The 11,481-nt window shown below is 41.2% G+C and overlaps 1 long non-coding RNA gene across 1 annotated transcript in view; it reads left to right on the top strand.

The window, feature by feature from the left end:
• Positions 1-3,667: 3,667 nt before the first annotated feature.
• LOC132711079 (uncharacterized) overlaps positions 3,668-11,481 on the top strand; it is a 51,361-nt gene continuing 43,547 nt past the window's right edge. The window contains exon 1 of the long non-coding RNA XR_009621861.2: positions 3,668-3,738. This is a non-coding gene — a long non-coding RNA (uncharacterized LOC132711079). The remainder of the gene's footprint in view (positions 3,739-11,481) is intronic.

The following is an 11,481-nucleotide window of genomic DNA, read 5'->3' as shown; positions in this document are numbered from 1 at the left end:
TCCCACAAAGTAAGTTCCTTCATTCAATTTCGTAAACTACAAGGCTACAGCAAAGAAAGAACCCATTTTAGGATGTCAGGTCTACTCCCTAATTATGTAAGATTCCAGATTTAATAATCCCTGACAGATCACAGCCTAATCCCTTGAACGAACATCTAGTGAAGGGGAGCCCATGACCTCTCTGAATAATTGGTTCCATTGTTGAATGTCTCAGACTATTCAAAAAATTCTTCTAACACTCAGTCAGAATTTACCTTCTTGATATTTAAATCCATCATTCTGTGCCCTGCACTCTGGAACAATGAGATCTAATCTTGTGTTGTTGTGCAACATCCTTTCAGGTATTTGAAGCAGAGATGCATTTCAGCAGGTTCTGACCAGTTCTGGAGAACCAGTAGTGGAAATTTTGAGTAGTTCAGAGAACCAGTAAATACCACCTCTGACTGGCCCCACCCTATCTATTCTCTGCCTCCTGAGTCCCAGCTGATCAGGAGGAAATCGGGATTTTGCAGTAATCGTCCCCTGGATTGGGGAGGGAATGGAGATTTTACAGTATCCTTCTCCTGCCACGCCCACCAAGCCACGTCCACAGAACCGGTAGTAAAAAAATTTGAAACCCACCATTGATTTGAAGGCTGCTATCATATCAACCCCCATCCGAATCTTTAGTCTCTTTAGGGTTTAGCAGTAAATCCTGATCTCTGAATCTTTATCAGTTTGTCTGACTCCTTCAAATGCTATGACCAGAAGTTGATACATTATTCAAGATAGAGTGTGACTCTCAGAATAAAATGAAAGTATTTCCTTTTGGGATTTGGTTTTTATGCTTCTGCTGATGTAGCCTAAACATTAAAATTGTATACTTTTGAATGTATTGTTGTTTTATTAGGTTAGGAATGTTTATTCGGCATGATTTTAATGTTTTTATGTGTAAGCCACCCAAAGTCGCTTTGAAATGAAATGGAAGGCAAATAAATTTAATCAATAAAAATAATAATTGCTAGTTTGGGACTCAAATCATATTGCTGATTTGCATTAATTTTGCAACCAACTATTTCAAGATACTTTTCACAACTACAGTATTATTGCCAAGCCAGGTATCACCATTCCTATTCCCGTGCATTTGGGTTTTATTTCCTAAGTAAAGAATTTGGCATTTATTTCTTAAATTGCACATGGTTATTTTCAGATCAATTATGGAACCTATCCAGATAGTTTCATTTCCCCCTCTTTCTTCTAAGGTATTAGATATTCCATTCAACTTTCTCACTTGCAACTCACAATTTTCTTTTTTTTCTTTTTTACATTATTTTTTCTTTTTTATTCATAAAAATTCTTTCTCTGTGTTGTTAATGTTCAGAATATTAGTTACAGATTGCACTTTTTTCAGTATGATGTTCAATGAAGCTGCATATCCCCTTAATTGACAGGCCATCTAGTCTACATTTAACTAGCTTGTTAATCAGAATATTATGGAGGACTTTGGTCAAATATAACACTTAGGATTTGACAGTTGATCTATAAACACCCAAGGCATTATAGTCATGACTGAGCAGAAATGCTAAAAAGGTTAGATTTGTAAATAAAAGTTATAGAAGATACAAGAGTTGTTATTGTTATATATATTTGTTGTGTATAGAAGTGTTTAACTGAGGATCTCTAAATGTTGAATAATATTCAGTTTATTCAGTATGGATAGAAACTTCTCTCCCCCCCTCCATTTTCTTTCTTTTGAGCAAAGGTAATTGATGTGTTCTCTGGTAAATGGAATCTTTTCAACACACCCACAACTCTCAAAGTGGGGGAAAAAAACCCACACAGAATTGCTGGGAAAGCTTTAGCTGCTTCAGCATAAACTGAAGCCCGCCTAAATCCTGCAATAGCAAGGTTAATGCAATCAGCCACTGATAGTGCGTATCTATAAGCAAGGCCTCCATCAGGCAGCCATATCTTTTCTAGTTCCTTTCTGTCTTTTTTGCTCTTGACAGAGAGCCACCATTCCTCACCCACTAAGCAGGCTCTATCCTGATTCAACAGCTTGGAAAATTCATCCCTTAGGTTCCTTTCTGTCTTTCTAAAGAATAATATTTCTGGAAACTTTGATGCTCCAAAGTACCCTTTCCTGGTGAATGGCGCCATTTGAGCTACGTAAGGAGCCACAATGAGTAATCTGTATGGTACATGTATGCAACTTTGAAAAAAGTAAATATCCTGAATTGGTTTAAAATGAAAAACATATTTGTTCAGATGGGGGGAAAAAAGAAAAAGTGAGGGGAGAAAGGAGCCTACTACTGAGATTTATTTACTAGAAGACTGTGTATAAACTGTACTCAGTCCTGTGCCATCTATGAATTATACCACTTCATTAGCCATTGCTGAGAAAACCTCCATTTGATCTGAAACATTTTCTTCCTATTCATTCTGTATTTATCACTTCATGGATTGACTTGAAAGTGAGACTAGTTTTTCCTCCACTAATTTATTTTTAAAGTGTGTCCTAAATTGACTGACAGTACAATAAAGGAGGGAGATTAGTTCCTGACTATCTTCCTTCTTTTAGGATATCGCCTTACATTCACGATCATTTTCCTTTCCGGTAAATATTGTAAATTTTCTTATCTCTCTAAGAAACTGCTGCGAACAATTTGTTAGTGTGGGTGTTTGCTGTGTTACGATAGTATTGACGATGTTTATTTTTTACAACATTTATATTTAGTAAGTGTTACCTAAATTATATGTTTTAATATAAGATGGTTTTACATGTTTTTATCCCTTGTTTGTTGAAAAATGAAATACATACTGCTTTACAGTGGGCAACTTTTTGCTGTGCCTTAGAGACAGACTAAATGCTTATCTATTGGATTTTAAGCATGATAGATTTTAAAAAAACCTGGCTAGCTTACAATGTTAAAATAATATGCATTTTTAAAAAATCCCTCAGACAAAGCTTCACAAATAATATCCAAACAATGGCTCCACAAACCTAACTCCTGGTCTGGGAACGCCAGTAAGGTCTTGTGATAGCATAGGAGTCATACAGTATGTATCTTTGCAAAGATGTTCTTACAGATAGCAGGTATTATGACAGAGAAGGCATGGTGAAAGGACATGGAGTGACAAGTTCATCTGTGCAGTCCAAAGTTGAGGTGCACAATTGGGTATCGTTAACATTCTGATGATACCAAACCCTGAATAATGGTCAATCTTACCCAGTGATTTCATTTAGATGTTAAACAGGAAGGAGAAGGCTGTTAATCCTGAAGCATTCCACAGGTGAAGAGTAACCTTACCCCATTTTCAATACTGACTGGAATTAGTTATTTAGGATGGGGCAAATTACCGCAGCACAATGGCCCCCATCCTAGCCCTTGCAATTTGTCCAGAAGGATTCCATATTGGATAGTATTGAAGAGTTCTGAGGGATCAAGGATAACAAAAATGCATGCACCATGCCTATCCTGGTTTTACTAAAAGTCATCAAGAAGCTCAGTACTGAACTGTGTCTTGGACTGGAATGGATCCAGATTATTCACTTCCTCCAAACCCCTCTGCAACTGATTTCCGACCACCTTCTCAGCAACTTTTTTTTCACAGGAAGACTGAAGACTGAACAGTAACTGTCCAGGATGGAAGGGTTCAGTAATGGCCTCTTGAGATGGAAACATACCACTGCCTCCTTCAGGGTAGTGAGACCATTCCTTCCTCCAAAAAGGATTACATCATTACATGGACACAACTGTAAGTAACCTCTTGAACTGACTTGACAACACAGGAGGCACCTGGCTGAACCTATACTTCACAAGACCTTGTTCATCAGGAGTGTTGTGTTATGCCCAATGGTACCAATATGGAGACTTCCCTTGGCACATACCCAGATTATTGACATATCAAGATTCTTTTAACTTTAAAAACAAATCATGGTCATATGAAGAACAAAATGTCTACTTCTAATATCCTTTCATTTCCAAGAATATGTCTAGGCCCCAAGCAAGCCAAGACTCTTGAAAAATTAAAATTATTCGCTAAAACCTAGAATATTATTTGGAAATGTGCTTGCCTGCTGTGAAAAAAAAAACAGACCAAAAGAAGGTGGAAATATAGTATCATCCATGAAAAATCAGAATCATATTTCAGTTCTGGTTCAGATGGCTTATTGCTCAACCCTATACACAAGAATCTGGTCAACTAACTGTCAGCACTGAATTGGCACTAGATAGGATTTAATGGAATATGGGGGGGGGAGGGGGGCTGGTTTTGGAGCGTTTTTGACCATGTAACAATTCTAGTCTGAGTTCTCCCTTGAGTCTGCCTCCAGACTCCTGCCTGTTCTTCTCTACACATTTGTTGTTGTTCAGTCACTAAGTTATGCCTGGCTCTTCACAACCCTTTGGACCACTGCACACAAGGCCCTCCTGCCCTGCACTCTCTCTTGGAGTCTGCCCAAACTCTTGTACACTGCATCAATGGCATTATTTAACCATCTCATCTTCTGCCATTCCCTTCTCCTTTTGCCTTCAATCTTTCCCAACATCAGGGTCTTTTCCAATGAGCCTTCTCTTCTCATTTGTGACCAAAGTATTTGAGCTTAAGCTTCAGTATCTGTTGTCAGTGTTGGAAGCCATATTAGGCTTCATGCTTCCATACTGCCACCTTCTCATGTGTGGGAAAGTAGGAGAGGGGATTTAGTAGAGGGATTGTCTTTAGACATAATAGCATTCTTCCTGTCGGTCAAGGTCAGGGCGATCCTACATCTGGAGAAGGAGTGGTCGGAGTGAGGTCTCAAGATGGCACAGCGGTTGATTGGAGCATTTGATTGTCTGAGGAGTGAGGGAATGGTTTTGGGGGTTTTGATTTACTGAGGGAAAACCCGGACCTCTCAGATTTAGGTTTTCCCAGATGTGCCAGTTTATCTATTCTAGTAAATAGAACTTTGAAAAATGCTTGATTCAGAGTTTTTACTTGGAGTTGGGTTTTTTTCTGGAACGCTGACATCTGTCTTCCAAAGAATAGTCAAGGATGATTTCATTTAGGATTGATTAATTTGATCTCCTTGCAGTCCAAGAGTCTTCTCCAACATCATAATTCGAAAGCATCTCCCACACATAGGGAAGTGTAACAACAGGGCGGGGGAAGGAGGTACATAAGGAATGGAGATCAATCTCTCAGTTAGCCTTCTGATGAATGGGAGGTTTAATTGACCATTTCCACCATGAGAACATTCTTGTGTGTGGGCAGATCCTCTCAGGAAACATTCTATGAGACATGTTCTCAAACAATCATCTCTAATGCTAGTCTAAATGGGGAAACTCTGGGGAAATGTTAACTCATCTCTTTGTACCTTGATCCTCAACTGGATTGGGGCCCTTAGTCTAGAGTTCCTAGAATAGGAACATCTGCAACCTTTTTGAGGATGTAGTTAGAATTAAGACAAAGATTTTGATTTACATTAATTGCATACAGGAAATTGATTATTTCTTATACTTAGATGTCATCATCAGAAGTAAAATTTGATGGCAATTTTGGGGTAGGATTTTTGAAATCATACTGTATGTAGTTTGGAGAAACTACATAAAATCCTGAGAAGACTTTCATCACCATCACTACCGCCACTAAGAGCAACAGTAGTACCCATGAAATTTAATATGTAGTTTGTAGCTAGCCTTCCTTTTGCTTCCTCTCTGATATATATGTTACATATTTTGTGGAAGCAGGGGAATTCATAATTGTAAAATGCTGCTCATGAAAGCTTTGAAAATGGATGAATGCTGATTCTCCGTTTCAGAAGGTATACTTATCCTGTGTCATCTTCTTCTTTTCTTTAATAATTGAAAGCCTTTCTACCTGTCAAGCTCTTCACTGGATAAGGAGCCTAACAGGACTCAGAGAGTGATGAACTCAGATTAATTTAATGGATGGAAGACCTCCATAACCCTTTTTTATGTCTTTCCAGCCTAAGGATATAATTTTTCCATCATTTTAGGCTCTTCCCTAGTTTCCACAGTTTCCCAAATGTACAGGAATATCACGCTTCCAGAAATTGTCAGGGCCTCTTTCAGGTCAGAATCAGCAGCAAGGAGTGACAGAACTAAAGAATTACTCTTCCATTAATTTCAATTCAGCAGAAACAGGGATATGAACAACAGTTCTTATACAGAGAATTAATTAATTAATTAATGTATTTATTTATGTATTTATTTATTTAAATTTTTATACCAACCTTCTCCGGAAGAACTCAGGGCGGTGCACAGCCAACACTAAAACACACATATACAAAAATTTTTAAAACAGTTTAAAAATATATTAAATAATTTGGCCCCAGTCTTATTATAAAACTAAAACAACCATTAAAATTCATGTTTAGGCCAGCCCAGCTTGTTGGAACAATAAGGTCTTGAGGGCACGGCGTAGGTCAGGGATCATCTGTATCTCGGGGGCAATTCATTCCAGAGGGCAGGTGCCCCCACAGAGAAGGCTCTCCCCCTGGGGGTCACCAGTCGACATTGTTTGACCGATGGCACCCTGAGGAGTCCCTCTCTGTGGGAGTGTATTGGCCGGTGGGAGGCTATTGGTAGCAGAAGGCGGTCTCATAAGTACACAGGTCCTAAGCCATGGAGCGCTTTAAAGATGGTAACCAACATCTTGAATCGCACCTGGAAGACCACTGGGAGCCAGTGCAGCTTGCGCAGGAGAGGTGTTACATGGGTGCGCCGTGTTGGTACCATAATCACCTGCGCAGTCACATTCTGGACCAGTTGGAGCCTCCGAGTGCTCTTCAAGGGGAGCCCCATGTAGGGAGCATTACAGTAGTCCAGATGGGAGGTGATGAGGGCATGAGTGACCGTGCGCAAGGAGTCCCAGTCCAGAAAGGGACGCAACTGATAGATCAGGCAAACCTGATAAAAAGCCCCCCTGGCCACAGCCATCACATGATCTTCTAGAGACAGCCGTGCATCCAGGAGGACACCTAAGTTGCGAGCCCTCTCTGAGGGGGCCAAAATCTCATCCCCAATAGTCAGCGATGGAACCAGCTGGCTATACCGGGATGCCGGAAACCACAGCCACTCAGTCTTGGAGGGGTTGAGTCTGAGCTTGTTTCTCCCCATCCAGATCCGCACGGCCTCCAGGACATCATGTCAAGGGCATCACTGGGGTGATCCAGGGTGGAGATGTACAGCTGAGTATCATCAGCGTACTGATGGAACTTCACCCCAAAACCATGGATGATCTCGCCCAGCGGCTTCACATAAATGTTGAACAGGAGGGGCGAGAGGATCGACCCTTGCGGCACCCCACAAACAAGGCGCCTCGAGGTCGACCTCTGTCCCCTGCCAACACAAACTGCGTGTGGTCAGAGAGGAAGGAGGAGAACCACTGCAACATGGTGCCCCCCACTCCTAACCCCTCCAACCAGCGCAGCATGATACCATGGTCGATGGTATCAAAAGCCGCTGAGAGGTCTAATAGGACCAGGACAGAGGAACAACCCCTGTCCCGAGCCCTCCAGAGATCATCAACCAATGCGACCAATGCCGTTTCTGTGCTGTACCCCGGCCTGAAGCCCAACTGGTACGGGTCTAGATAGACAGCTTCATCCAGGTACTGGGGAAGTTGTTGCGTCACCACACTCTCAACAACTTTCACCACAAAGCGAAGATTGGAGACTGGATGATAGTTCTCTAATACTGCCGGGTCCAGGGAAGGCTTCTTGAGGAGGGGCCTCACCACTGCCTCTTTCAAGGCGGAGGGGAAGCAACCCTCACTCAAAGAAGAGTTAATAATCACCTGAAGCCAGCCTCGTGTGACCGCCCGGGAGGCCAGTACCAACCAGGAGGGACACAGGTCCAATAAACGTGGCAGTGCTAAGCCTACCCAGAATCCTGTCCACATCCTCGGGAGTCACAAGGTCAAACTCCTCCCAGATAATCATCTCAAGACCCACCTCCATCACCCCCCCTGAATCTACCCAGTCGGAGTCCAAGCCTTCCCGAATATGAGCGATTTTGTCATGGAGGTATTGCACAAAATCCTCAGCCCTACCCTGCAAGGGGTCTTCCCGCACTCCCAAATGAAGTAGGGAGCGGGTCATTCTAAACAGGGTGGCTGGGCAGTTATCTGCAGCTGCAATAAGAGCGGAAAAAAAATTAGATTTTGCCACTCTTATCGCCACTAGGTAGATCTTAATATGAGACCTCACCAGTGTTCGGTCAGATTCGGAATGACTGGCCCTCCAATCGCTCTCCCATCCGGTATTAACCCATCCGGTAGGTTCTTGCACTGAGCTCTCCAAGGTACCCACCATGTTTCGTTCTGCTAGAGCAGCTCATTATGAGTACAATCCTTAGCGGCTTCTTGAGGTCTCTAACAAGGCCAGGCCAGGTCAATTCCTTTGAAGCATCAGGCAAGATTTCCTTCTCATTTAGGTCTCGTTAGGTGTCATTTATTTAACAAGTTGATTAGAATTAAATGAATTCTGTGTAACCTGGGTTATGTTGTCCACTTCATCATCATCTCTTTATAAACATAAAATTGAGCAGAAGGTTGACTGAGATTTATTAATTACAAAGCAGGATAGGATTAGATTATTTGACAATGAACAGCAGCAAGAAAGCTCTCTTTGCTTAAATTTTAGTGCTAAAACTAAGGAAGTTGATTTAAGCTCAAGTACTTGTAAAATGACTATGATCTTCTTTCTGGTTTGATTCTCTATTTAAAATAATTGCCCAGGGCCATAGCTCTTTCTTTCTTTCTTTCTTTCTTTCTTTCTTTCTTTCTTTCTTTCTTTCTTTCTTTCTTTCTTTCTTTCTTTCTTTCTTTTTTCTCTCTCTCTTTCTCTCTCTCTCCAACAATCATTTAACTATAAATTTCCATTCAGACATACACATCAACAATTTAAATGGGGAAACTGTGGGGAGGATCATTTAAGTTGCCATTGCCTTTGTCCTGCCTCCATGCTTTTAAATGGAGATTTGAAAGACAGCTAATTATATTCAGGCTTTTTGAATACAGTTATAACTGACAATCTGACCCAGGACCTTATTTTATTTGGGTTCTGGGTCATATGCTGAGCTGCACTTGTGTTCAAGCCAAAGCTAGTACTGTGTAGCTGGAGAGAGGTGAGGATGGGTTAATTGCATTCCCATTCTCTCCCTACTCCCAACTTTTGAGTGTACTATGCATTCAGATGAACCTCTAAACAGGGTTTTGGATATGCCTTTCTTCTAGTTGGTGTTCTTAAGTTTCAAGTCACCATGAGCTTGAAATCATCATCATCACCATACCACCACAGTTGCTGTTGCTGCTGCTGCTGCTCTTTTTCTTCTTCTTCTTCTTCTTCTTCTTCTTCTTCTTCTTCTTCTTCTTCTTCTTCTTCTTCTTCTTCTTCTTCTTCTTCTTCTTCTTCTTCTTCTTCTTCTTCTTCTTCCTCCTCCTCCTCCTCCTCCTCCTCCTCCTCCTCCTCCTCCTCCTCCTCCTCCTCCTCCTCCTCCTCCTCCTCCTCCTCCCCCTCCTCCTGTTCTGAGCTCAACACAAAAAAGTCCTGCACAAAATGTTCAGTTGATGACTATTTGTATGTAGAACCAAGAAGCACTTACTGTTCTGGATGTTCTTCTGGAAAATTCCCATGTCTCACCTAAAATTCCCAAGTCAAAATATTTTGGAAGAAAACAGAATGTTCTGATATCCCACAGAGCATTATATCTTTTGAACCATCACTATTAGATGGTTTCAAGTATTCTCTGTTCTGGTAGAACTCAAAATGTTTCAAGTGTTCCACCCTAAAGAACAATGGAAGCTGAAAACCAGCCCTTGCGCTGCACTTTTCATTGACGTTGAGTGCCACCTATCATTTGAACTACAGAAAAATTGGCCAAAGGATTATTAGGAACAACAATAAAGAAAAAACAAAACAGCAAATAGTGGAAGTAATTCTGACTGCTTTTTGTATTTTCTGACTGCAAACACAGCCATAGAACAGAACCCAACAGTAATTCTATCTATAATATATATGCATGCTATACTCTAGTTGGCAGTCTGCCTGAAAAAAATCTTAACACAGAGAGAACAACTGACAGGAGCAACAACATTACATTACAACCTAATGGCTATAATTTCCTTATAACAAGGAGCAAGCAGCAATAACTTCCTGTGCGGTAGCATCTTTTTCTCAGGACCCAAACAATTATCCATCTCTGAACATGTGCTTAACTGATTCTGTTATCACTGTTTCTCCCAACCCATCTTTTTCTAACCAATGGCAGGTAAGATGGAACCTGTACCTATTAGTCTCCCACAGAGACAAAGATGAACACAACTGGGAGGTATATCATTACTGTAGCCCAGGAAAGAATATTAATAGAAGATATATGACAGTTTCTAAATGAACAAAATGACAATTCAGAATTATCCCAGGTCAAATCCCAGACTTTCCACGCTGTCTTATAGCACTGCCCTTTCAGATGGGAGGAACTGGAGATTTATTTATTTATTTATTTATTTATTTATTTATTTATTTATTTATTTATTTATTTATTTATTTATTTTTATATGCCGCCCTTCTCCGGAGACTCAGGGCGGCTTACAATGCGTTAAGCAATAGCCTTAATACTTTTGTATATTTTTATACAAAGTCAGCTTATTGCCCCCACAAACCGGGTCCTCATTTTACCCACCTTAGAAAGGATGGAAGGCTGAGTCGACCTTGAGCCTGGTGAGAATTGAACTTGCCGTAATTGCAGGCAGCTGGATGTTAAATGCTGCCTTAGTAGGAGGCATTAGCCTCCTATGCCACTCAGGCTCCTAATGAACTCCAAGAGAGTTCCTGTCTTCCCTAACCCTCACAATGTCCATTGCTTACTGTACATTTCTTTGCACTCCTGCTTCCCATTCAGATGAAGTCAACAAAATGAGACAGGAATCTTTTAATCCCTAACAGAACCACGATTACTCAGTGTTTTATTAGCTAATGTATTCTCCAAGTCCCCATGGGTGTTTGTTTATTTTTAATAATAAACTAGACAAACATGACTCCTTGGGGCATTGTTTCAGATATATTTCCTTACCTAACACTCACACAGCCCCTCGCACCTTCCCCAACTTTCACCACACCTCTCTTGTACCCTTGTTCACCCCTCTGCATATGCACACATACAGGCTCAACCAGTGGTGGGATTCAGCCAGTTTGCACCACTTCGGGAGAACCGGTTATTAACTTTCTGAACAGTTCGGAAGAATTCATTAGGGCAGAGAACCAGTTGTTAAATTACTTGAATCCCACCACTGGGCTCAACATTCCCAACCAATGCTGTACCCCCACGCAATCTCCCTGACCCCCCACAGTACTTCTTGTGCATCCCCATCCAATCCTGTGCATTCTCCCTGACTTGTGCAGCACTTCTTGCACTCCTTGGAGATGCCAGGTGGTGCCTGTCCTATACCCATTTCCACCCCTGAACTTATATGGTGTCTCTGCCATAACATGATGCA

Source organism: Pantherophis guttatus, chromosome 1, assembly GCF_059756535.1.
Source record: "Pantherophis guttatus breed Tessera chromosome 1, ASM5975653v1, whole genome shotgun sequence".
NCBI classification, from domain to species: Eukaryota; Metazoa; Chordata; class Lepidosauria; order Squamata; family Colubridae; genus Pantherophis; species Pantherophis guttatus.
Note: the sequence above shows the minus strand (reverse complement) of the source record. Positions and strands in the feature narration are given on the sequence as shown.